We start from the raw sequence: 23,691 nt of genomic DNA, 5'->3' as shown, positions 1-23,691 counted from the left end.
TGGCATGCCCGGCAGGTGATCCCGGAGTGTTCCCCACGTGGTTCTGGCATAGCCGGAAGGTGACTTTGGCATGTCCAGCAGGTGCTTCCGGTGAGTCAAGCAGGTGGTTCCTGCGTGCTGGGCTGGTGGTTCAGGGGTGTCCGGCAGGTTGTTCCAGTCTGTCCGCGAGGTGGTTCTGGGGTGTCCAGCAAGTGGTTCCTGTCTGTCTGGGAGGTGGTTCCTGCATGCTAGGCAGGTGGTTCAGGCGGGTATGGCACGTGGTTCAGGTCTGTCCGGGATGCGGTTCCGGTGTCTCAGGCACATGGTTCTGGAACGTCTGAAAGGTGGTTCCGGCATGACCAGCAGGTGATTCCGGAGTGTCCGAAAAGTGGTTCTGGAGTAGCTGGCAGGTGATTTTGGCATGTCCGGCAGGTGGTTCTGGGGAGTGGAGCAGGTGGTTCCGGCATACTCGGCAGGTGGTTCTGGCGTGTCTGGCACATGGTTGTGGCACGTCTGAGATGTGGTTCCGGCATGCCCGGCAGGTAATCCCGGAGGTTCCTCCAAGTGGTTCTGGCATAGCCGGCAGGTGATTTCGGCATGTCTGGCAGGTGGGTCCAGTGAGTCGAGCAGCTGTTTCTGGCGTGCTCAACAGGTGTTTCAGGCGTGTCCGACAGGTGGTTCAGGTCTCTACGGGAGGTGGTTCCGGCATTTTCAGCATGTGTTTCTGGCTCATCTTAGAGGTGGTTCCAGCATGCCTGGCAGGTGATTCCGGAGTGTCGGACAAGTGGTTCTGGCGTAGCTGGCAGGTGATTTTGACCTGTCCGGCAGGTGGTTGGGGCTAGGCTTGTAGGTGAGTCCAGTGTGCTCAGGAGGTGGTTCTGGCGTGTCTGGCACGTGGTCCTGGCACATCTGAGAGGTGGTTCCGACATGCCCGGCAAGTGATTCTGGAGTGTATGCCAAGTGGTTCTGGCGTTGCCGGCAGGTGATTTTGGCATGTCCGGCAGGTGGTTCCGGTGAGTCGAGCAGTTGGCTCCAGCGTGCTCGGCAGGTGGTTCTGAAGTGTCCAGCAGGTGGTTCCTGTCAGTCCTGGAGGTGGTTCCGGCGTGTGAGGCACGTGGTTCTGGCATGTCTGAGAGGTGCTTCCAGTATGCCTGGCAGGTGAATCCGGAGTGTCCACCAAGTTGTTGTGGCATAGCCCGAAGGTGATTTTGCCATGTCCGGAAGGTGGTTCTGGCGAGTCGAGCAGGGGGTTCTGCCGTGCTCCACAGGTAGTTCAGGCGTGTCCAGCAGGTGGTTCCGTTCTGCCCGGGAGGTGCTTCTGGAGTGTCCGTCACGTTTTTCTGGCACATCTGAGAGGTGCCTCTGGCATGCCCGGCAGGTGATTCTTGAGTGTCCGCCAGTGGTTCTGGTGTAGCCTGCAGGTGATTTTGGCATATCCGGCAGGTGGTTCCGGTCAGTCCAGGATGTGGTCCCGGCTTGTCTGGCACGTGGTTCTGGCACGTCTGAGAGGTGCTTCCGGCATGCCCGGCAGGTGATTCTGGAGTGTCCTACAAGTGGTTCTGGCATAGCCAGCAGGTGATTTTGCCGTGTATGGCAGGAGGTTCTGGCAAGTCGAACAGGTGGTTCCGGCGTCCTCGGCAGGTGGTTCTGGTCTGTGTTGGAGGTGGTGCCGGGTGTCCGGCATGTGGTTCTGGCACGTCTGAGAGTTGGGTTTGGCATGCCCGACAGGTGATTCCGGAGATTCTGCTAAGTGGTTCTGGCGTGGCCTTCAGGTGATTTTGGCGTGTCCGTCAGGTTGTTCCGTTCAGTCCGTGAGGTGGTTCTGGCGTGTCCTTCACGTGGTTCTGGCACATCTGAAGGGGGTTCTGTCATGCCCAGCAGGTGATTCCAGGGTCTCCGCCAAGTGGTTCTGGCATAGCCGGCAGGTGATTTTGCCATGTCCTGCAGGAGGTTCCGGCGAGTCGAGCTGGTGGTTCTGGCGTGCTTGGCAGGTGATTCAGGCATGTCTGGCAGGTGGTTCCGGCGAGCAGAGAATGTGGTTCCTGCATGCTCGGCAGGTGGTTCAGGCATGTCTGGCAGGTGGTTTCGGTCTGTCCGGGATGTGGTTAGGCCATGTCCGGCACATGGTTCTGGCACGTCTGAGAGGTGGTTCCAGCATGCCCGGCAGGTGATTCCTGAGTGTCTGCCAAGTCGTTCTGGAGTAGCCGGCAGGTGATACTTACGTGTCTGCCCGGTGGTTCCGCCGAGTCGAGCAAGTGGTACCAGCGTGCTCAGAAGGTGGTTCAGGCGTGTCCTGACGGTGGCTCCGTTCTGTCCGGGTGGTGGTTCCGTTGTGTCCAGCACGTGGTTGTGGCTCGTCTGAGAGGTGGTTCTGGCATGCCCCGCAGGTGATTCTGGAATGTCCGCCCAGTGGTTCTGGCGTAGCTGGCAGGCGATTTTGCCGTGTCCAGCAAGTGATTCTGGCGAGTCGAGCGGTTGGTTCCGGTGTGCTCGGCAGGCGGGTCCGGTCTGTGCGGGAGGTGGTTCCAGGGTGTCTGGCACGTGTTTCTGGTACGTCAGAGAGGTGAATCCTGCATGCCCGTCAGGTGATTCTGGAGTGTCCTGCAAGTTTTTCTGGTGTAGCCGGCAGGTGTTTTTGTCGTGCCCGGCATGTGGTTCCAGCGAGTTGAGCAGGTCGTTCCGGCATGCCCGGCAGGTGATTCCGGAGTGTCCACCAAGTGGTTCTGGTGTAGCCGGCAGGTGATTTTGGCGTGCTTGGCAGGTGCTTCCACCGTGTCTGGCATGTTGCTCTGGCACGTGTGACATGTGGTTCTGGCATGCCCGGCATGTCTTTCCAGACTGTCCACCCCGTGGTTCTGGCATAGCCAACAGGTGATATTGGCATGTTCGGCAGGTGTTTTAGGCGAGTTGAGCAGGTCGTTCTGGCGTGCTCGGCACGTGGTTCTGGCGTGTCCGGCATGTGGTTCCGGTCTGTCCGGCAGGTGGTTCCGGCATGTACTGCACGTTTTTCTGGCACGTCCGAGAGGTGATACCGGCATGCCCGGCAGGTGATTCCGGAGTGTCCGACAATTGGTTCCAGTGTAGCTGGCAGGTGATTTTGGGGGCTCCGGCAGGTGATTCCGGCGAGTTGAGCCAGTGGGTCCAGCATGCTCAGCAGGGGGTTCCGGCGTGTCCGCCACGTGGTTCTGGCATGTCTGAGAGGTGGTTCCGGGATGCTCAGCAGGTGATTCCTGAGTGTCCGCCAAGTAGTTCTGGTGTAGCCGGCAGGTGGTTGAGGCGAGTCCGGCAGGTGGTTCCAGCGAGTTGAGCAGGTGGTTCTGGCGTGCTCGGCAGGTGGTCAGGCGTGTCCTGCAGGTGGTTCCGGTCTGTCCCGGAGGTGGTTCTGGCATGTGGTTCTGGCACGTCTGAGATGTGGTTCCAGCATGCCCAGCAGGTGACTCCAGAGAGTCTGCCAAATGGTTCTGGTGTAGCCGGCAGGTGATTTTGGCGTGTCCGGCAGGTGGTTCCAGCGAGTCAAGCAGGATGTCTGGCATGCTCGGCAGCTGGTTCCGGCATGTCCGCAATGTGCTTTTTGCCGGTCTGAGAGGTGGCTCTGGCATGCCCCGCAGGTGATTCCGGAGTGTTGTCCAAGTGGTTCTCGCATAGCCAGAGGGGATTCTAGAGTATCCGGCATGTGGTTCTGGCGAGTCAAGGAGGTGGTTCCGGTGTGCTTGGCAGGTGGTTCAGGCGTGTCCGGCAGGTGGTTCCGGTGTGTACCGGAGGTGGTTACGGCGTGTCTGGCATGTGTTTCTGGCACGTCTGAGAGGTGTTTCCAGCATTCCCGGCAGGTGATTCCGGAGTGTCCGCCAAGTGGTTCCGGCGTCACCGGCAGGTGATTTTGACGTGTGCAGCATGGGGTTCCGGCGAGTCAAGGAGGTGGTTCAGGCATGTCCGGCAGGTGGTTCCGGTCTTTCTGGGCGGTGGTTCCGGCATGTGCGGCACTTGTTTCTGGCACGTCTGAGAGGTGGTTCCGGCATGCCCGGCAGGTGATTCCTGAGTGTCTGCTGCATGGTTCTGGCGTTTTAGGCAGGTGATTTTCACGTGTCCGGCAGATGTTTCTGGCGAGCAGAGCAGGTGGTTCCAGCATGCCCGACAGGTGATTCCAGAGTGTCAGCCAAGTGGTTCTGGCATAGCCGGCAGGTGATTTTGGCATATCCGGTATGTGGTTCTGGCGAGTCATGCAGGTGGTTCTGGCATGCAAGGCAGGTGATTTTGGCATGTCTGGAAGGTGGTTGTGGCGGTGCGAGCAGGTGGGTCTGGAGTGCTCAGCAGGTGGTTCCGGCGTCTCCGGCACAGGTTCTGGAACGTCTGAGAGGAGGTTCTGGGATGCTCGGCAGGTGATTCCGGAGTGTCCGCCAAGTGGTTCTGGCATAGCCGGCAGGTGGTCAGGCGTGTCCTGCAGGTGGTTCCGGTCTGTCCAGGAGATGGTTCCGGCATGTCCAGCATGTGGTTCTGGCACGTCTGAGATGTGGTTCCAGCATGCCCGGCAGGTGATTCCAGAGAGTACACCAGGTGGTTCTGGTGTAGCCAGCTGGTGATTTTGGCGTGTCCGACAGGTGGTTCTGGCCAGTCGAACAGGTGGTTCCGGCGTGCTCGGCAGGTTGTTCAGGCGTTTCGCGCAGGTGGTTCCTGTCTGTCCTGTAGGTGGTTTCAGTGTGTCCCGCACATGGATCTGGCACGTCTGAGAGGTGGTTCCGGCATGCCCAGCAGGTGATCCCGGACTGTTCCCCACGTGGTTCTGGCGTAGACCGCAGGTGATTTTGGCGTGTCCAGCACGTGGTTCAGGTGAGTCGAGGATGTGGTTCCGGCATGCTGGGCTGGTGGTTCAGGCGTGTCCAGCAGGTTGTTCAGGTCTGTCCGGGATGTGGCTCCGGGGAGGGTGGCAGGTGGTTCCTGTCTGTCTGGGAGGTGGTTCCTGCGTGCTCAGAAGGTGGTTCAGGCGGGTCCGGCTGGTGGTTCACATCTGTCCGAGATGTGGTTCCGGCGTCTCAGAAACATGGTACTGGCACGTCTGAGAGGGGGTTCCGGCATGCCCAGCAGGTGATTCCAGAGTTTCCGCCAAGTGGTTCTAGCACAGCCAGCAGGTGATTTTGGCGTGTCCGGCAGGTGGTTCCGGCGAGTCGAGCAGGTGGTTCCGGCATGCTCGGCAAGTGGTTCAGGCGTGTCCAGCAGTTGGCTCCAGTCTGTCCAGGAGGTGGTCCCGGCATGTCCGGCATGTAGTTCTGGTATGTCTGAGATGTGGTTCCAGCATGCCCAGAAGGTGATACAGGAATGTTGGCCATGTGGTTCCGGTGTAGACGGCAGGTGATTTGGCAGTCTGACAGGTGGTTCCGGCGTTTTGAGCAGGTGGTTCCAGCGTGCTCGGCAGCTGGTTCAGGCATGGATGGCAGGTGGTTCCAGTATGTCTGGGTGGGGGTTCCGGCGTGTCCGGCACATGTTTCAGGCACGTTTGAGAGGTGGTTCCAGCATGCCCGGCAGGTGATTCCAGAGTGTGTGACAAGTGGTTCTGGTGAGTCGAGCAGGTGGTTCTGGGATGCCCGGCAGGTGATTCAGGACTGTCTGCCACGTGATTCTGGCATAGCTGGCAGGTGATTTTGGCGTGTCCGGCAGGTGGTTTTGGGGAGTGGATCAGGTGGTTTCGGCGAGCTTGTCAGGTGCTTCTGGCATCCGCGGCACATGGTTCTGGCACATCTGACAGGTGGTTCCGGCATGCCAGGTATGTGATTCCGGAGTGTCAGCCAAGTGGTTCTGGCATCGCCGGCAGGTGATTTTGGCATATCCGGCATGGGGTTCCGGAGAGTCAAGCAGGTGGTTCCGGTGTGCTCGGCAGGTGATTTTGGCATGTCCGGCAGGTGGTTGTGGTGAGGCGAGCAGGTGGGTCCAGTGTGCTCAACAGGTGTTTCCGGCGTGTCCAGCAGGTGGTTCCGGTCAGTCTGGGAGGTTGTTCCGGCGTGTGCGGCACGTGTTTTTGGCACGTCTGAGAGGTGGTTCTGGCATGCCGAGCAGGTGATTCTGCAGTGTCCGCCAAGTGGTTTTGGCATAGCCGTCACGTGATTTTGGCGTGTCAGGCAAGTGGTTCCGGCAAGTCGAGCAGGTGGTTCCGGCAAGCTCACCAGGTGCTTCCAGCCTCTCTGGCACGTCTAAGAGGTAGTTCCGGCATGCCGGGCTGGTGATTCCAGAGTGTCTGGTAAGTGGTTCTGGCGTAGCTGGCTGGTTAATTTGGCGTGTATGGCAGGTGGTTCCTCCGAGTGGAGCAGGTGGTTCTGACGTGCTTGGCAGGTGGTTCAGCTATGTCCGGAAGATGGTTCCGGTCAGTCCGGGAGGTGGTTCCGGCGTGTCCGCCACGTGCTTCCGGCATGTCTGAGATGTTGTGCCGGCATGCCCAGCAGGTGATTCTGGATTGTCCGCCAAGTGGCTGTGGCGTAGCCGGCAGGTGACTTTGGCGTTTCTGGGAGGTAGTTCCGGCGAGTCGAGGAGGTTGTTCTGGCGTGCTCAGCAGGTGGTTGCGGTGTGTCCGGCATGTGGTTCCGGTATGTATGGGAGGTGGTTGCGGCATGTCCAGCACATGGTTCTGGCAATTGTGTGACTTGGTTCTGGCATGCCCAGCAGGTGATTCCAGAGGGTCCGGCATGTGGTTATGGCGTAGCCGGCTGGTGATTTTGGCGTGTCCAGCAGGTGGTTCCGGGGACTCGAGCAGGTGGTTTCGGCATGCTTGGCAGGTGGTTCCAGCTTCTCCGGCACGTGTATCTGGCATGTCTGAGAGGTGGTTCTGGCATGCCCGGCAGGTGATTCCGGAGTGTCCACAAAGTGGTTCTGGCGTAGCCGGCACGTGATTCTGGCGTGTCAGGCAGGTGGTTCTGGCGAGTTGAGCAGGTGGTTCCAGTGAGCTCACCAGGTGTTTCCGGCCTCTCCAGCACGTGTTGCTGGCATGTCTGAGAGGTGGTTCCGGCATGCCCTGCAGGTGATTCCGGCGTGTCCAGCAAGTGGTTCTGGCATAGCCAGCAGGTTAATTTGGCGTGTATGGCAGGAGGTTCCTCTGAGTGGAGCAGGTGGTTCTGGCGTGCTTGGCAGGTGGTTCAGGTGTGTCCGGCTGGTGGTTCCGGTCAGTCCAGGAGGTGGTTCTGGCGTGTCCGGCACGTGCTTCCGGCATGTCTGAGAGGTTGTGCCGGCATGCCCGGATGGTGATTCCAGAGTGTCCGGGAAGTGGTTCTAGCATAGCCGGCAGATGATTTTGGCATGTCCAGCAGGTGGTTCTGGTCTGTCCGGGAGGTGGTCCCGGTGTGTACGGCACGTGTTTCTGGCATGTCTGAGACATGGTTCCTGCATGCCCGACAAATGATTCCAGAGTGTCCGCCAAGTGGTTCTGGCATAGCTAGCAGGTGATTTTGGCATGTATGGCAGGTGGTTCCGGCGAGTTGAGCAAGTGCTGCCAGTGTGCTCAACAGGTGGTTAACGCATGTCCGCCAGATGGTTACGGTCTGTCCGTGAGCTGGTTCTGACGTGTCCGGCACATGGTTCTGGCATGTCTGAGAGGTGGTTCCTGCATGCCCGGCAGGTGATTCCAGAGTGTCCGCCAAGTGGTTCTGGAGTAGCCGGCAGGTGGTTCAGGCGTGTCCGGCAGCTGGTTCCAGTCTGTACGCGAGGTGGTTCCGGCGTTTTCGGCACTTGTTTCTGGCTCATCTTGGACGTGGTTCCAGCATGCCTGGCAGGTGATTCCAGAGTGTCAGCCAAGTGGTTCTGGCGTAGCTGGCAGGTGATTTTGACGTGTCCAGCAGGTGGTTGTGGTGAGGCGAGTAAGTGAGTCCGGTGTGCTCAGGAGGTGGTTCCGGCGTGTCTGGCACGTGGTCCTGGCATGTCTGAGAGGTGGTTCCGACATGCCCGGCAGGTTCTTCTTGAGTGTCCGCCAGAGGTTCTTGCGTAGCCAGCAGGTGATTTTGGCATATGCGGCATGGGGTTCCGGCGAGTCAAGCAGGTGTTTCTGGCGTGCTCGGCAGGTGACTTTGGCGTGTCCAGCAGGTGGTTGTGGCGAGGCAAGCAGGTGGGTGTAGCGTGCTCAGCAGGTGGTTCCAGCGTGTCCGGCATGTGGTACCAGTCAGTCCAGGAGGTGGTGCCAGCGTGTCCGGCACGTGGTCCTGGCATGTCTGAGAGGTGGTTCCAGCATGCCTGGCAGGTGATTCCGGCCTCTCCGGCATGTGGTTCTGCCACGTCTGAGAGGTGGTTCCCGCATGCCCAACAGGTGATTCCAGAGTGTCAGCCAAGTGGTTCTGTCATAGCCGGCAGGTGATTTTGGCATATCCGGCATTTGGTTCTGGTGAGTCAAGCAGCTGGTTCCGGCATGCTCGCCAGGTGATTTTGGCGTGTCCGGCAGGTGGTTGTGGCGAGGCAAGCAGGTGGGACCGGCGTGCTCAGCAGGTGGTTCCGGCGTGTCTGGCACATCTGAGAGGTAATTCTGGGATGCTCGGCAGGTGATTCCGGAGTGTCCGCCAAGTGGTTCTGGCGTAGCCGGTAGGTGGTTCCGGTGTGTCCGACAGTTGGTTCCAGTTTGTCCAGGAGGTGGTTTCGGCGTGTCCGGCACGTTGTTCTGGTACGTCTGAGAGGTGGTTCCGGCATGCCCGGCAGGTGATTCCGGACTGTCCACCACGTGGTTCTGGCATAGCCGGCAAGTGATTTTGGCATGTCCGGAATGTTGTTCCAGTGAGTCGAGCAGATGGCTCCGGCGTACTCGGCCGGTGCTCCAGGCCTCTCTAGCACGTGTTTCTGGCACGTCTGAGAGGTGGTTCCGGCATGCCCGGCAGGTGACTCGGGATTGTCCACCCAGTGGTTCTGGCTTAGCTGGCATGTGATTATGTCGTGTCCGGCAGCTGGTTCCGGTGAGTTGAGCAGGTGGTTCCGCCATTCCCGGCAGGTGCTTCCAGCGTCTCCGGCACGTGGTTCCTTCACGTTTGAGAGGTTGTTCCGGCATGCCCGACATGTGATTCCAGAGGGTCAGGCACATGGTTCTGGCGTAGCCAGCAGGTGATTTTGGCATGTCCAGCAGGTGGTTGCGGCGAGTCGAGCAGGTGGCTCCGGCGAGCTCGGCATGTGCTTTCGGCATCTCTGGCACGTGGTTCTGGCCCGTGTGAGAGGTGGTTCCGGCTTGCCCGTCAGGTGATACCGGAGTGTCCGACAGGTGGTTGTGGCGCAGCCGGCAAGTGATTTTGGCGTGTCCAGTAGGGGGGTCCTGCTAGTCGAGCAGGTGATTTTGGCGTGCTCGGCAGGTGGTTCAGGCGTGTCCAGCAGGTGCTTCCATTCTGTCCAGGACGTGGTTCCTGGACGTCTGGCATGTGGTTCTGGTACGTCTGAGAGGTGGTTCTGGCATGCCCGGCAGGTGACCCCGGACTGTCCGCAACGTGGTTCTGGCATATCTGGCAGGTGATTTTGGCGTGTCCGGTAGGTGGGTCCTGCAAGTCGAGCAGGTGGTTCCGGCATGCTTGGCAGGTGATTCAGGCGGGTCCAGCAGGTGTTTCCTGTCTGTCTAGGAGGTGGCTCCGGTATGTCCAGCACGTGGTTCTGGCATGCCCGGCAGGTGATTCCAGAGATTCCGCCAAGTGGTTCTGGCGTAGCCGTCAGGTGATTTTGGCGTGTCTGGCAGGTGGTTCTGGCGACTCGATCAGGTGGTTCCCACGTTCTCAGCAGGTGCTTCCAGCGTCCCTAGCACGTGTTTCTGGCACGTCTGAGAGGTCGTTCCGGCATGCCTGGCAGGTGATTCCGGATTGTCCACCAAGTGGTTCTGGCTTAGCCAGCGGGTGATTTTGGCGTGTCCGGCAGCTGCTTCCGGTGAGTCGAGCAGGTGGTTCTGGCGTTCTCAGCAGGTGCTTCCCGCGTCTCTGGTACGTAGTTCTGGCACTTTTGAGAGGTGGTTCCGGCATGCCCGAGAGGTGATTCCAGAGTGTCTGGCAAGCAGTTCTGGCGTAGCCAGCAGGTGATTTTGGCATGTCCGGCAGGTGGTTGCGGCGAGTAGAGCAGGTGGTTCCGGTGAGCTCGGCAGGTGCTTCCGGCATCTCTGGCACGTGGTTCTGGTCCGAGAGGTGGTTCCGGCATGCCCGTCAGGTGATACCAGAGTGTCCGACAGGTTCTTGTGGCACAGCCGGCAGGTGATTTTGGCATGTCCGGTATGGCGGTCCTGCGTGTCGAGCAGGTGGTTCCGGAGTGCTTGGCAGGTGGTTCAGGCGTGTCCGGCAGGTGGTTCCAGAATGTCCAAGACGTGGTTCTGGCATGTCTGTCACGTGGTTCTGGCACCTCTGATAGGTGGTTCAGGCATGCCCAGCAGGTGATTCCGGAGTGTCCCTCGAGTGGTTCTGGAGTAGTCGGCGGTTGATTTTGGCATGTCCGGTAGGTGTTCCGGGTGACACGAGCTGGTGATTCCGGCATGCTCAGCAGGTGGTTCAGGCCTGAATGGCAGGTGGTTACATTCTGTCCAGGATGTGGTTCCTGCGTGTCCGGCACGTGGTTCTGGTACATCTGAGAGGTGGTTCCGGCATGCCCGGCAGGTGACCCCGGACTGTCCGCCACATGGTTCTGGCATACCCGGCAGGAGATTTTGGCGTGTCCAGTAGGTGGGTCCTGCGAGTCGAGCAGGTGGTTCCGGCGTGCTCGGCAGGTGGTTCAGGCATGTCCGGCAGGTGATTCCTGTCTGTCCAGGAGGTGGCTACGGCAGGTCCAGCACGTGGTTCCAGCACATCTGAGAGGTGGTTCTGGCATGACCGGCAGGTGATTCCAGAGACTCCACCATGTGGTTCTGGCGTAGCCGGTAGGTGATTTTGGCGAGTCCGGCAGGTGGGTCCGGCGAGTCAAGCAGGTGGTTCCAGCGAGTCTGGCAGGTGGTTCCGGTCTGTCTGGGAGGTGGCTCCTGTGTGTCGGGCATGTGCTTCTGGCACGTCTGAGAGGTGGTTCTGGCATGCCCGGCAGGTGATCCCGGACTGTCCCCCATGTGGTTCTGGCATAGCCGGCAGGTGATTTTGGCATGTCCAGCAGGTGGTTCCGGTGATTCGAGCCTATGGTTCCGGCGAGCTGGGCTTGTGGTTCAGATGTTTCCGGTAGGTTGTTCTGGTCTGTCTGGGAGGTTGTTGTGGCGTGCTCGGCAGGTGCTTCCAGCGTCTCTGGCACGTGCTTCTAGCACGTCTGAGATGTGATTCTGGCATGCCCGGCAGGTGATTCCGGACTGTCCGCCACGTGGTTCTGGCATGTCTGAGAGGTGGTTCCGGCATGCCGGGTACGTGATTCCGGAGTGTCCGACAAGTGGTTCTGGCATAGCCAGGCTGGTGATTTTGGCATGTCCGACAGGTGGTTCCAGCGAGTCAAGCAGGTGGTTCCGGCGTGCTCGGTAGGTGGTTCAGGCAGGTCTGGCGGGTTGTTCCAGTCTGTCTGGGAGGTGGTTCCAGCGTGTCCAGCACATGGCTCTGCGACGTCTGAGATGTGGTTCTGGCATGCCCAGCAGGTGATCCCGGAGATTGCTCCAAGTGGTTGTGGCATAGCCGGTAGGTGAATTTGGCGTGTCCGGCAGGTGGTTCGGGCAAGTCAAGCAGGTGGTACCAGCGTGCTCGGCAGGTGGTTCAGGCGCGTCCAGCAGGTGGTTCCGGTCTGTCCTGGAAGTGGTTCCGGCCAGTCCGGCACATGGTTCCGGCACGTCTGAGATGTGGTTCCGGCATGCCTGACAGGTGATTCTGAAGTGTCCGACAACAGGTTCTGGCACAGCCGGCAGGTGATTTTCGCGTGTCTGGTAGGAGGGTCCTGCAAGTCGAGCACGTGGTTCCTGCGTGCTCGGCAGGGGGTTCAGGCGTGTCCGGCAGGTGGTTCAAGTTGTCCAGGATGTGGTTCCGGCATGCCCGGCAGGTGATTCCGGACTGTCCACCATGTGGTTCTGGCACAGCCAGCAGTTGATTTTGGCATGTCCGGCAGGTGGTTGTGGCGAGTCATGCAGGTGGCTCCAGCGTGCTCGGCAGCTGGATCCACCGTGACCGGAAGGTGGTTCCGGTCTGTCTGGTTGGTGGTTCCGGTGTGTCCGGTACGTGGTTCTGGCACATCTGAGAGGTGGCGCTGGCATCCCGGGCAGGTGATTACGGAGTGTCAGACAATTGGTTCTGGCGTACCCGGCAGGTGATTTTTGCGTGTCCTGCAGATGGTTCCGGGGAGTAGAGCAGGTGGTTCCAGCGAGCTCAGCAGGTGCTTCCGGCGTCTCCGGCACATGGTTCTGGCACATTTGAGAGATGGTTCCAGCATGACCGAGAGGTGATTTCAGAGTGTCCGATAGGTGGTTGTGGCACAGCCGGCAGGTGATTTTGGCATGTCCGGTATGACGGTCCTGTGAGTCGAGCAACTGGTTTTGGCGTGCTTGGCAGGAGGTTCAGGCGTGTCAGGCAGGTGGTTCCAGAATGTCCAGGACGTGGTTCTGGCGTGTCCGGCACGTGGTTCTGGCACCTCTCATAGGTGGTTCCGGCATGCCCGGCAGGTGATTCCGGAGTGTCCCTCGAGTTGTTCTGGGGTAGTCAGCAGTTGATTTTGGCGTGTCTGGCAGGTGGTCCGGGCGACACGAGCCAGTGATTCCGGCGTCCTCGACAGGTGGTTCAGGCATGTCCGGCAGGTGGTTCCAGTCTGTCCAGGACGTGGTTCCTGCGTGTCCTGCACGTGGTTCTGGTACGTCTGAGAGGTCGTTCCGGAATGCCCAACAGGAGATTCCGAACTGTCCGCCACGTGATTCTGGCATAGCCGGCAGGTGATTTTGGCATGTACGGCAGGTGGTTCTGTGGAGTGGATCAGGTGGTTCTGGCGTATTCAGCAGGTGGTTCCGGCGTGTCCGGCTCATGGTTCTGGTACGTCTGAGAGGTGCTTCCAGCATGCCAGGCAGGTGACCCCGGACTGTCCGCCACGTGTTTCTGGCATACCTGGCCGGTGATTTTGGCGTGTCCAGTAGGTAGGTCCTGCAAGTCGTGCAGGTGGTTCTGGCGTGCTCGGCAGTTGGTTCAGGCATGTCCGGCAGGTGGTTCCTGTCTGTCCGGGAGGTGGCTACTGCATGTCCAGCACGTGGTTCCGGCACGTCTGAGAGGTGGTTCCGGCATGCCCGGCAGGTGATTCCAGAGAGTCCGCCATGTAGCTCTGGTGTAGCCGTCAGGTGATTTTGGCGTTTCTGGCAGGTGGTTCCGGAGACTCGATCAGGTGGTTCCCACGTTCTCAGCAGGTGCTTCCGGCGTCTCTAGCACGTGTTTCTGGCACGTTTGAGAGGTGGTTCCGGCATGCCCGGCAGGTGATTCCGGATTGTCCACCAAGTGGTTCTGGCTTAGCCGGCAGGTGATTTTGGCATGTCCGATATGGGGGTCCTGAGAGTCGAGCAGGTGGTTCCGGTGTGCTCGGCAGGTGGTTCAGGCGTGTCCAGCAGGTGGTTGCGTTCTGTCCGGGTGGTGGTTCCAGCATTTCAAACACGTGGTTCTGGCACATCTGAGAGGTGGTTCTGGCATTCCCGGAAATTGATTCTGGAGTGTCCGCCAAGTGGTTCTGAGGTAGCCGGCAGGTGATTTTGGCATGTCTGGCAGGTGGTTGTGACAGGTCAATCAGGGGTTTCTGGCATGCTTGGCAGCTGGTTCAGGCGTGTCCAGCAAATGGTGACGGTCTGTCCAGGAGGTGGTTGCGGCGTGTCCAGCACGTGATTATGGCACTTATGAGAGGTGGTTCCAGCATGCCTGGCAGGTGATTCTGGATTGTCCACCAAGTGGTTCTGGCATAGCCGGCAGGTGATTTTGGCGTTTCCGGCAGCTGATTCCGGCGAGTCGAGCAGGTGGTTCCGGTGATCTGGGTAGGTGCTTCCGGCATCTCCAGCACGTGGTTCTGGCACGTCTGAGAGGTGGTTCCGGCATGCCCGGCATGTGATTCCATACGGTCCGACAAGTGGTTCTGGCACTGCCGGCAGGTGATATTGGCGTATCCGGTAGGTGGGTCCCGCGAGTCGAGCAGGTGGTTCCAGCGTGCTCGGCAAGTGGTTCAGTTGTGTCCGGCAGATGGCTCCAGTCTCTCCAGCACGTGGTTCTGGTACATATGAGAGGTGTTTCCGGCATGCCCGGCAGGTGATTCCGGACTGTCTGCCACATGGTTCTGGCACGTCTGAAGGGGGTTCTGGCATGCCCGGCAGGTGATCCCCGAGAGTCCTCCAAGTGGTTCTGGCGTAGTTGACAGGTGATTTTGGAGTGTCCGGCAGGTGGTTCCAGCATGTCAAGCAGGTGGTTCTGGCGAGCTCGGCAGGTACTTCTGGCGTCTCCGGCACGTGGTTCTGGCATAGCCGGCAGGTGGTTCAGGCGGGTCAGGCAGGTGGTTTCGTCTGTCCGGGATGTGGTTCCGGTGTGTCCGGCACATGGTCCTGGTACGTCTGAGATGTTGTACCGGCATCCCTGCACGTGATTCAGGCTTGTCTGCCAAATGGTTCTGACATAACCTGCAGGTGATTTTGGCGTGTCCGGAAGGTGGTTCTCCTGATTGGATCAGGTGGTTCCGGCATACTCGGCAGGTGTTTCATGCGTGTCCGGCAGGTGGTTCCAATCTGTCCGGGACATAGTTCCGGCATGCTCGGTTGGTGGTTCCGGCGTGTCCGGCACGTGTTTCTGGCACGTCTGAGAGGTGGTTCCGACATGCCCAGCAGGTGATTCCGGAGTGTCCGCCAATTGGTTCTGGTGTAGCCTGCAGGTGATTTTGGCGTGTCCGGCATGTAGTTCTCCCGAGTGGATCAGGTGGTTCCGGCATGCTCGGCAGGTGCTTCCGGAGTCTCCAGCACGTGGTTTTGGCACGTTTGAGAGGTGGTTAAGGCATGCCCGGCAGGAGATTCCGGTGTGTCCACCAAGTAGTTTGGCATAGCCGGCATGTCATTTTGGTGTGTGTGGGAGGTGGTTCCGGCAAGTTGAGCAGGTGGTTTCGGCTTGCTCGGCAGGTGGTTCAGGTGTATCCAGGAGGTGGTTCCAGTTTCTCAAGGAGGTGGTTCCAGAGTGTCTGCCAAGTGATTCTGGCATAGCCAGCAGGTGATTTTGGTGTGTCCGGCAGGTGGTTCCGTTCTGTCCGGTAGGTGGTTCCAGCGTGTCCGGCACGTGGTTCTGGCATGTCTGAGAGGTCGTTCCAGCATGCCCGGCAGGTGGTTCCAGAGTGTCCACCGAGTGGTTCTGACGTAGCCAACATGTAATGTTGGCGTGTCCACCAGGTGGTTCCGGTCTGTCCACGAGGTGGTTCTGGCGTGTCCGGCACATGATTCCAGCTTGTCCGCCAATTGGTTCTGGCATAGCCCTTGGGTGATTTTGGCGTGTCCGGCAGGTGGGTCCAGTGGGTAAAGCACGTGGTTCTGGCGAGTCTGGCAGGTGGTTCTGGTCTGTCTGGGAGGTGGTTCTGGTGTGTCCGGCACGTGCTTCTGGCACGTCTGAGAGTTTGTGCTGGCATGACCCGCAGGTGATTCCGGAGTGTCCGGCAAGTGGTTCTGGTGTAACCGGCAGGTGATTTTGCCGTGTCCGACAGGTGGTTCTGGCAAGTCAAGCAGGTGGCTCCAGCGTGCTTGGCAGGTGATTCCGGAGTGTCCGTCAGTGGTTTTGGTGTAGCCGGTAGGTGATTTTGCGTGTCCGGCGTGTGGTTCCGGCGAGTCGAGCAGGTGGTTCGGTGTGTCCATCAGGTGCTTCCGCTCTGTCCAGGAGCTGCTTCTGGCTTCTCTGGCATGTGGTTCTGGTACGTCTGGGAGGTGGTTCCGGCATGCCTGGCAGGTGATTTTGGACTGTCTGCCACGTGGTTCTGGCATAGCGGGCAGTTGATTTGGCTTGTCTGGCAGGTGGTTCCGGCGAGGCAAGCAGCTGGCTTGGCGTGCTCAGCTGGAGGTTCCGGCGTGTCTGGCAGGTGGTTCCGGTCGGTCCGGTAGGTGGTTCCGGGGTGTCCGGCACGTGGTTCTGGCACGTCTGAGAGGCGGTTCCGGCATGCCTGGCAGGTGATTCCGGAGTGTCCGCCAAGTAGTTTGGCATAGCCGGCAGGTGATTTTAGTGTGTCCGGGAGGTGTTTCTGGCAAATTGAGCAGGTGGTTCCGGCGTGCTCAGCAGGTGGTTCAGGCGTGGCCAGCAGGTGGTTCCAGTCTGTCCAGGACGTGGTTCCAGCATGTCCGGCATGTGCTTCTGGTACGTCTGAGAGGTGGTTCCTGCATGCCTGGCAGCAGATTCTAGACTGTCCGCCAGTTGGTTCTGGCATAGCCGGCAGTTGATTTTGTCGTGCCCAGCAGGTGGTTCCAGCGAGTCGAGCAGGTGGCTCCTGAGTGCTCTGCAGGTGATTCCGGCAAGTCGAGCAGGTGGCTCCTGCATGCTCTGCAGGTGGTTCAGGTGTGTCTGGCAGGTTGTTCCGGTCTGTCCGGGAGGTGGTTCCAGCATCTCCGACATGTGATTCTGGCAGGTCAGAGAGGTTTTTCCGGCATGCCCAGCAGGTGATTCCAGAGTGTCCTCCAAGTGGTTCTGGCGTAGCAGGCAGGTGATATCGGTGTGTCCGGCAGGAGATTCCAGCGAGTCGAGCAGGTGGTTCTGGCGTGTTCAGCTGGTGCTTCAGGCATGTCTGGCATGTTATTCTGGTCTGTCTGTGAGGTGGTTCCGGCGTGTCCAGCACGTGGTTCTGCAACGTTTGAGAGGTGGTTCCAACATGCCAGGCAGGTGATTCTGGAGTGTCACCCAAGTGGTTCTGGCATAGCCGGCAGGTGATTTTGACGTGTCCGGCAGGTGGTTCCCCGAGTCGAGCAGGTGGTTCTGGCGTGCTTGGCATGTGGTTCAGGCGTGTCCGGCTTGTGGTCCCGGTCTTTCCTGGAGGTGTTTCCAGCGTGTCCAGCACGTGGTTTTGGCATGTCTTAGAGGTGGTTCCGGCATGCGCAGTAGGTGATTCCGGAGTGTCTGCCAAGTGGTTCCGGCGGATCCAGCAGGTGATTTTGGCGTCTCCGGAAGGTGGTTCCGGCGAGTTGAGCAGGTGGTTCCAGTGTGCCTGGCAGGTGGTTCCGGCGTGTCCGGCATGTGGTTCTGGCACGTCTGAGAGGGGGTTCCGATATGCCCGGCATGTCATTCCGGACTTTCCGCCACGTTGCTCTGAAGTAGCTGGCAGGTGACTTTGGCGGGTCCGCCAGGTGGTCCTGGTCTGTCCAGGAGTTGGTTCTGGTGTGTCCGGCATGTGTTTCTGGCACGTCTGAGAGTTGGCTCTGACAGGCCCAGCAGGTGATTCTGGAGTTTCAGCCACATCGTTCTCACATAGCCAGCAGGTGGTTCAGGCGTGTCCGGCAGGTGGTTCCGGGCTTTGGAGGAGGTGGTTCCGGCGTTTGAGGCATGTGTTTATGGCACGTCTGAGATGTGGTTCCGGCATGCCCATCAGGTGATTCCAGAGTGTCACCCAAGTGGTTCTGGCGTAGCCGGCAGGTGATTTTGACGTGTCCGGTAGGTGGTTCCGGCGACTCGAGCAGGTGGTCCAGCTTGCTCGGTACGTGGTTCAGGAGTGTCCGGCAGGTGGTTCCAGTATGTCCTGGAGGTGCTTCCAGCTTGTCCGGCACGTGGTTCTGGCACGTCTGAGAGGTGGTTCCGGCATGCCCGACAGGTGATTCCGGAGTGTCCGCCAAGTGGTTCTGGCGGATCTGGCAGGTGATTTTGGCGTGTCCAGAAGGCGGTTCCAGCGAGTCCAGCAGGTGGTTCCGACGTGCTCAGCAGGTGGTTCCAGCGTGTCCGGCATGTATTTCTGGCACGTCTGAGAGGTGGTTCCGGCCTGCCAGGCAGGTGATTCCGGAGTGTCCTCCAAGTGGTTCTGGCAGATCTGGCAGGTGATTTTGGCATGTCCAGCAGGGGTTTCCGGCTAGTTAACCAGGTGGTTCCGGCATGCTCGGCATGAGGTTCAGGCATTTCCGGCATGTGGTTCCATTGTTTCCGGGAAGTGGTTCTGGCGTGTCCGGCAGGTGGTTCTGGTCTGTGCAGGAGGTGGTGCCGAGGTGTCCGTCATGTGTTTATGAGACGTCTGAGAGGTGGGTCCGTCATGCCCGGCAGGTGTTTCCAGAGTGTCCTGCAAGTGGTTCTGGCGTAGCCGGCAGGTGATTGTGTCGTGCCCGGCAGATGGCTCTGGCGAGTCGAGCAGGTGGTTCCGGCGAGCTCGGCAGGTGGTTCAGGCATGGTCGGCAGTTGGTTCTGGATTGTCAGGGGTGTGGTTCCGGTGTCTTCAGCACGTGGTTCTGGCATGTCTGAAACGTGGTTCCGGCATGCCGGCAGGTGATTGCAGAGTGTCCACCAAGTGGTTCTCGCATAGCTGGCAGGTGGTTCAGGCATGTCCGGCAGGTGGTTCCAGTCTTTCTGTTAGGTGGTTCCGGCATGTGCAGCATGTCAATCTGAGACGTCTCAGACTTGGTTCCGGCATGCTCTTCAGATGAGTCCAGACTGTGTGCCATGTGGTTGTGGCATAGCGGGCAGGTAATTTTGGCGTGTCCTGCAGGTGGTTCCAGCGAGTCGACCAGGTGTTTCCAGTCTGTCCGGGATGTGGTTCCGGCGTGTCCGGCATGTGGTTCTGGCACATCTGAGAGGTGATCCCTGCATGCCCGGCAGATGATTCTGGAGTGCCCGCCAATTGGTTCTGGTGTAGCTGGCAGGTGATTTTGGCGTATCCGGTAGGTGGTTCCAGCGAGTCAAGCAGGTGGTTCGGGCGTGCTCGACAGCTGGTTCCGGCGGGTCAGGCAAGTGGATCCAGTCGGTTTGGGAGGTGGTTCCGGCATGTCCAGCATGTGATTCTGAGATGTCTGAGTGGTGGTTCCGGCATGCCCTTCAGGTGATTCCGGACTGTCTGTCACGTGGTTGTGACATAGCCGGCATGTGGTTCCGGGTTGTCCGGCACGTGGTTCTGGCGTAGCCAGTAGGTGATTTTGACGTGTCCGGCATGCGGTTCCGGCAAGTGGAGCAGGTGGTTGTGGCATGGTCGGCAGGAGGTTGTGGCGTGTCTGGCAGGTGTTTCCGGTCTGTCCCACATGTGGTTCTGGCACGTCTGAGATGTGGTTCTGATACGCCAGCCATGTCATTCCGGACTGTCTGCCACGTGGTTCTGGCGTAGCCGGCAGATGATTTTGGTATGTCTGGCAGGTGTTTCCGCCGAGTCAAGCATGTGGTTCCGGCGTGCCCGGCAGGTGGTTCTGGTGTGTCTGGAACGTGTTTCTGGCACCTCTGACAGTTGGTTCCGGCATGCCCAGCAGGTGATTCCATAATGTCCACCACGTGGTTCTGACATGGCCAGCAGGTAATTTTGGCATGTCCGGCAGGTGATTCCAGCGAGTCGACCAGATGGTTCTGGCGTGCTGGGCAGGAGGTTCAGGCGTGTCTGGCAAGTGTTTCTGGTCTACCCGGGAGGTGGTTCTGGCATTTCCGGCACGTGGTTCTGGCATGTCTGAGAGCTGGTTCCAGCATGCCCTGCAGGTGATACCGGAGTGTGTGCCACGTGGTTGTGGCATAGCTGGCAGGTGATTTTGGCGTGTCTGGCAGGTGGTTCTTGCGGGACAATCAGGTGGTTCCAGCGTGCTCAGCAGGTGGTTCCGGTGTGTCTGGCATGTGGTTCTGGCACGTCTGACAGGTGGGTCCGGCATGCCCGGCAGGTGATTCCAGAGTGTCTGGAAAGTGGTTCTGGCGTAGCCGGCACGCGATTTTAATGTGTCCAGCATGTGGTTCCGGCGAGTCGAGCAGGTGGTTCCGGCATGCTCGGCAGGTGGTTCCGGCATGTCCGGCATGTGGTTCCAGCATAGCCGGCAGGTGGTTCCAGTCTTTCCGGGAGGGAGTTCCAGCATGTGCGGCACGTGTTTCTGTCACATCTGAGAGGTGGTTACGGCATGCTAGGCAGGTGATTCCGGAGTGTCCGTCAAGTCCTTCTGGCATAGCCGGCAGGTGATTTTGGTGTGTCCAGCAGGTGGTTCCGGTCTTTCCAGGAGGTGGTTCTGACGTGTCTAGCACGTGTTTCTGGCACGTCTGAGAGGTGGTTCCGGCATGCCCGGCAGGTGATTTCGGAGTGTCCGACACGTGGTTCTGACGTAACCGGCTGGTGAGTTTGCCATGTCAGGCATGTGATTCCGGCAAGTCAAGCAGGTGGTTCCGATTTGCTCGACAGGTGATTCCGGACTGTCCGCCACGTGGTTCTGGCATAGCCGGCAGGTGATTTTGGCATCTCTGGCAGGTGTTTCCGGCGAGTCGACCATGTGGTTCCGGCATGCTCAGCAGGAGGTTCAGGCGTGTCTGGCAGGTATTTCCAGTCTGTCTGAGAAGTTGTTCCGGAGTGTCCGGCACGTAGTTCTGGCACATCTGAGAGGTGGATCCGGCATGCCTGGCAGGTGATGTGTGCCAAGTGGTTCTGGCGTAGTCGGCAGGTGGTTCAGGCGTGTCTGGCAGGTTGTTCTGGTCTTTCCTATAGGTGGTTCCGGCGTGTGCAACATGTCATTTGGAGACGTCTCAGACTTGGTTCCGGCATGCCCTTCAGGTGATTCTGGACTGTCTAGCACATGGTTGTGGCGTAGCCGGCAGGTGACTTTCACGTGTCTGGCAGGTGGTTCTGGCAAGTCAAGCAGGTGGTTCTGGCATGCTCAGCAGGTGGTTAAGTCATGTCAGGCAGGTGGTTCCGGTCTGTCCGGGAGGTGTGTCTGGCATGTCCGGCACGTGGTGCTGGCATGGCAGAAGGAAGTTCCGGCATGCCCGACAGGGGCTTCCGGACTGTCTGACAAGTGGTTCTGGAGTAAGCGGCAGGTGGTTCAGGCATGTCCGGCAGTTGGTTCCGGTCTTTCCGGGAGGTGGTTCCAGCGTGTCTGGTACGTGTTTCTGGCACGTCTGAGAGGTGGTTCTGGCATGCACGGCAGGTGCTTCCCGAGTGTCTGCCAAATGGTGCTGGTATAGCTGTCAGATGGTTTTGGCGTGTCTGGCAGGTGATTCCAGCGAGTTGAGCCGGTTGTTCCGGTGTGCTTGGCAGGTGGTTCAGGCGTGTCCAGCAGGTGGTTCCGATCTGTCCGGGAGGTGGGTCTGGCATGTCCGGCATGTGGTTCTGGCACAGCTGAAGGGAGTTCCGGCATGCCTTGCAGGTGATTCCGGAGTGTCCAGAAAGTGGTTCTGGCCTACCTGGCAGGTGATATTGCCGTGTCCGCCAGGTGAATCCGGTGAGTCGAGCAGGTGGTTCGGGCCTGCTTGGCAGGTGGTTCAGGCGAGTCTGGCAGGTGGTTTTGGTCTGTCCGGGAGGTGGTTCCAGCGTGTCCAGCATGTGGTTCTGGCACGTCTGAGAGGTGGTTCCGGCATGCATGGCAGGTGCTTCCCGAGTGTCTGCCAAATGGTGCTGGTATAGCCGTCAGGTGGTTTTGGCCTGTCTGGCAGGTGATTCCAGCGAGTTGAGCTGGTTGTTCTGGTGTGCTCAGCAGGTAATTCAGGCGTGTCCAGCAGTTGGTTCCGTTCTGTCTGGGAGGTGCATCCAGGGTGTCTGGAATGTGGTTCTGGTACGTCTGAGAGGTGGTTCCGGCATGCCCGGCAGGTGATACTGGAGTGTCCGCTGAGTGGTTCTGGCTTTGCTGGCTGGTGATTTTGGCGTGTCTGACAGGTGGTTCCAGCGAGTCGAGCAGGTGGTTCCGGCATGCTCCGCATGTTGTTCAGGCGTGTCCAGTAGGTGGTTCCAGTCTTCTGGGAGGTGTGTCTGGCGTGTCCGTCACATGGTTCTGGCACAGCTGAAGGGAGTTCCGGCATGCCCAGCAGGTGATTCCAGACTGTCAGCCAAGTGGTTCTGGCGTAGCCTGCAGGTGGTTCAGGCATGTCCTGCAGCTCGTGACGGCAAGTGGAACAGGTGGTTCCGGCGTGTCCGGCACGTTGTTCTGGCACGTCTGTGATGTGGATCCGGCATGCCCGGCAGGTGATTCCGGAGTGTCTGCCAAGTGATTCTGGCCTAGCCAGCAGGTGGTTCAGGTGTGTCCAGCATCTGGTTCCGGTCTTTCCAGGAGGTGGTTCTGGTGTGTGCAGCACGTGTTTCTGGCAAGTCTGAGAGGTGGTTCCGGCATGCCCGGCAGGTGATTTGGGATTGTCTGCCAAGTTGTTCTGGCGTCGCCAGCCAGTGATTTTGGCGTCTCTGGCAGGTGGTTCCGGCGAGTCAGGCTGGTGGTTCCGGCGTGCTCGGCGGGTGGTTCCTGTCTGTGTGGGAGGTGGTGCCGGGGTTTCTGGCACGTGTTTCTGTTACATTTGAGAGGTAGTTCTGGCATGCCCGGCAGGTAATTCTGGACTGTCTAGCACGTGGTTGTGGCATAGCCAGGAGGTGATTTTGGTGTGTCCGGCAGGTGGTTCTGGCGAGTCGAGCAGGTGGTTCAGGCCTGCTCGGCAGGTGCTTCCGGAGTCTCTAGCACGTGTTTCTGGCACTTCTGAGAGGTGGTTCCGGCATGCACTGCAGGTCATTCCGGATTGTCCACCAAGTGGTTCTGGCTTACCTGGCAGGTGATTTTGGCGTGTCGGACAGCTGGTTCCGCCGAGTCTAGCAGGTGGTTCCGGCGAGCTCGGCAGTTGCTTCCGGCGTCTCCGGCATGTGGTTCTGGCACATCTGAGATTTGGTTCTGGCATGCCCGTCAGGTGATACCGGAGTGTCCGGCAAGTGGTTCTGGCACAGCCGGCAGGTGATTTTTGCATGTCTGGTATGTGTGTCCTGCGAGTCGAGCAGGTGGTTCCGGCGTGCTCAGCAGGTGGTTCAGGTGTGTCCGGCAGGTGGTTCCACTCTGTCCAGGAGGTGGTTCCGGCGTGCTGGGAAGGTGCTTCCGGCATCTCCGGCACGTGCTTCTAGCACGTCTGAGAGGTGGTTTCCGGCATGCCTGGCGGGTGATCCCACAGTGTCCGGCAAGTGGTTCTGGTGTAGCCGGCTGGTGATTTTGACATGTCTGGCAGGTGGTTCTGGGGACTGGATCAGGTGGTTCAGGCATGCTCGGCACGTTGTTCAGGCATTTCAGGCAGGTGGTTCCGGTCTGTCCTGTAGGTGGTTTTGGTGTGTCCCGCACATGGTTCTGGCATGCCTGGGAGGTGGTTCCGGCATGCCTGGCAGGTGATCCTGGACTGTCCCCCACGTGGTTTGGGCATAAGCTGCAGGTGATTTTGGCGTGTCCAGAAGGTGGTTCGGGTGAGTCGAGCAGGTGGTTCTATCATGCTCGGCAGGTTGTTCAGGCGCATCCGGCAGGTGGTTCTGCCACGTCTGAGACGTGGTTCCGGCATGCCCGACTGGTGATTCTGGAGTGTCCGCCAAGTCCTTCTGGCGTAGCCGGCAGGTGATTTTGGCGTGTCCTGCAGGTGGTTCTGTGGAGTGGATCAGGTACTTCTGGCATTCTTGGCAGGTGCTTCCGGCGTCTCTGGCACGTGGTTCTGGCACATCTGACAGGTGGTTCCAGCATGCCTGGTGGGTGATTCCCGAGTGCCCTACAAGTGGTTCTCCCGTAGCCTGCTGGTGATTTTGGCGTGTCCGGCAGGTGGTTCTGGGTTGTCGAGCAGGTGGTTCTGGTGAGATCGGCAGATGCTTCTGGACTCTCCGGCACGTAGTTCTGGCACGTTTGAGAGGTGGTTCTGTTATGCCCGGCAGGTGATTCCGGAATGTCTGGCAAGTGGTTCTGGCATAGCCATAGGTGATTTTGGCATGTCCGGCAGGTGGGTCCTGGGA

Source organism: Equus przewalskii, unplaced genomic scaffold (genome assembly GCF_037783145.1).
Source record: "Equus przewalskii isolate Varuska unplaced genomic scaffold, EquPr2 contig_R2037, whole genome shotgun sequence".
Lineage (NCBI taxonomy): Eukaryota > Metazoa > Chordata > Mammalia > Perissodactyla > Equidae > Equus > Equus przewalskii.
This window is presented reverse-complemented; position numbering follows the sequence as displayed.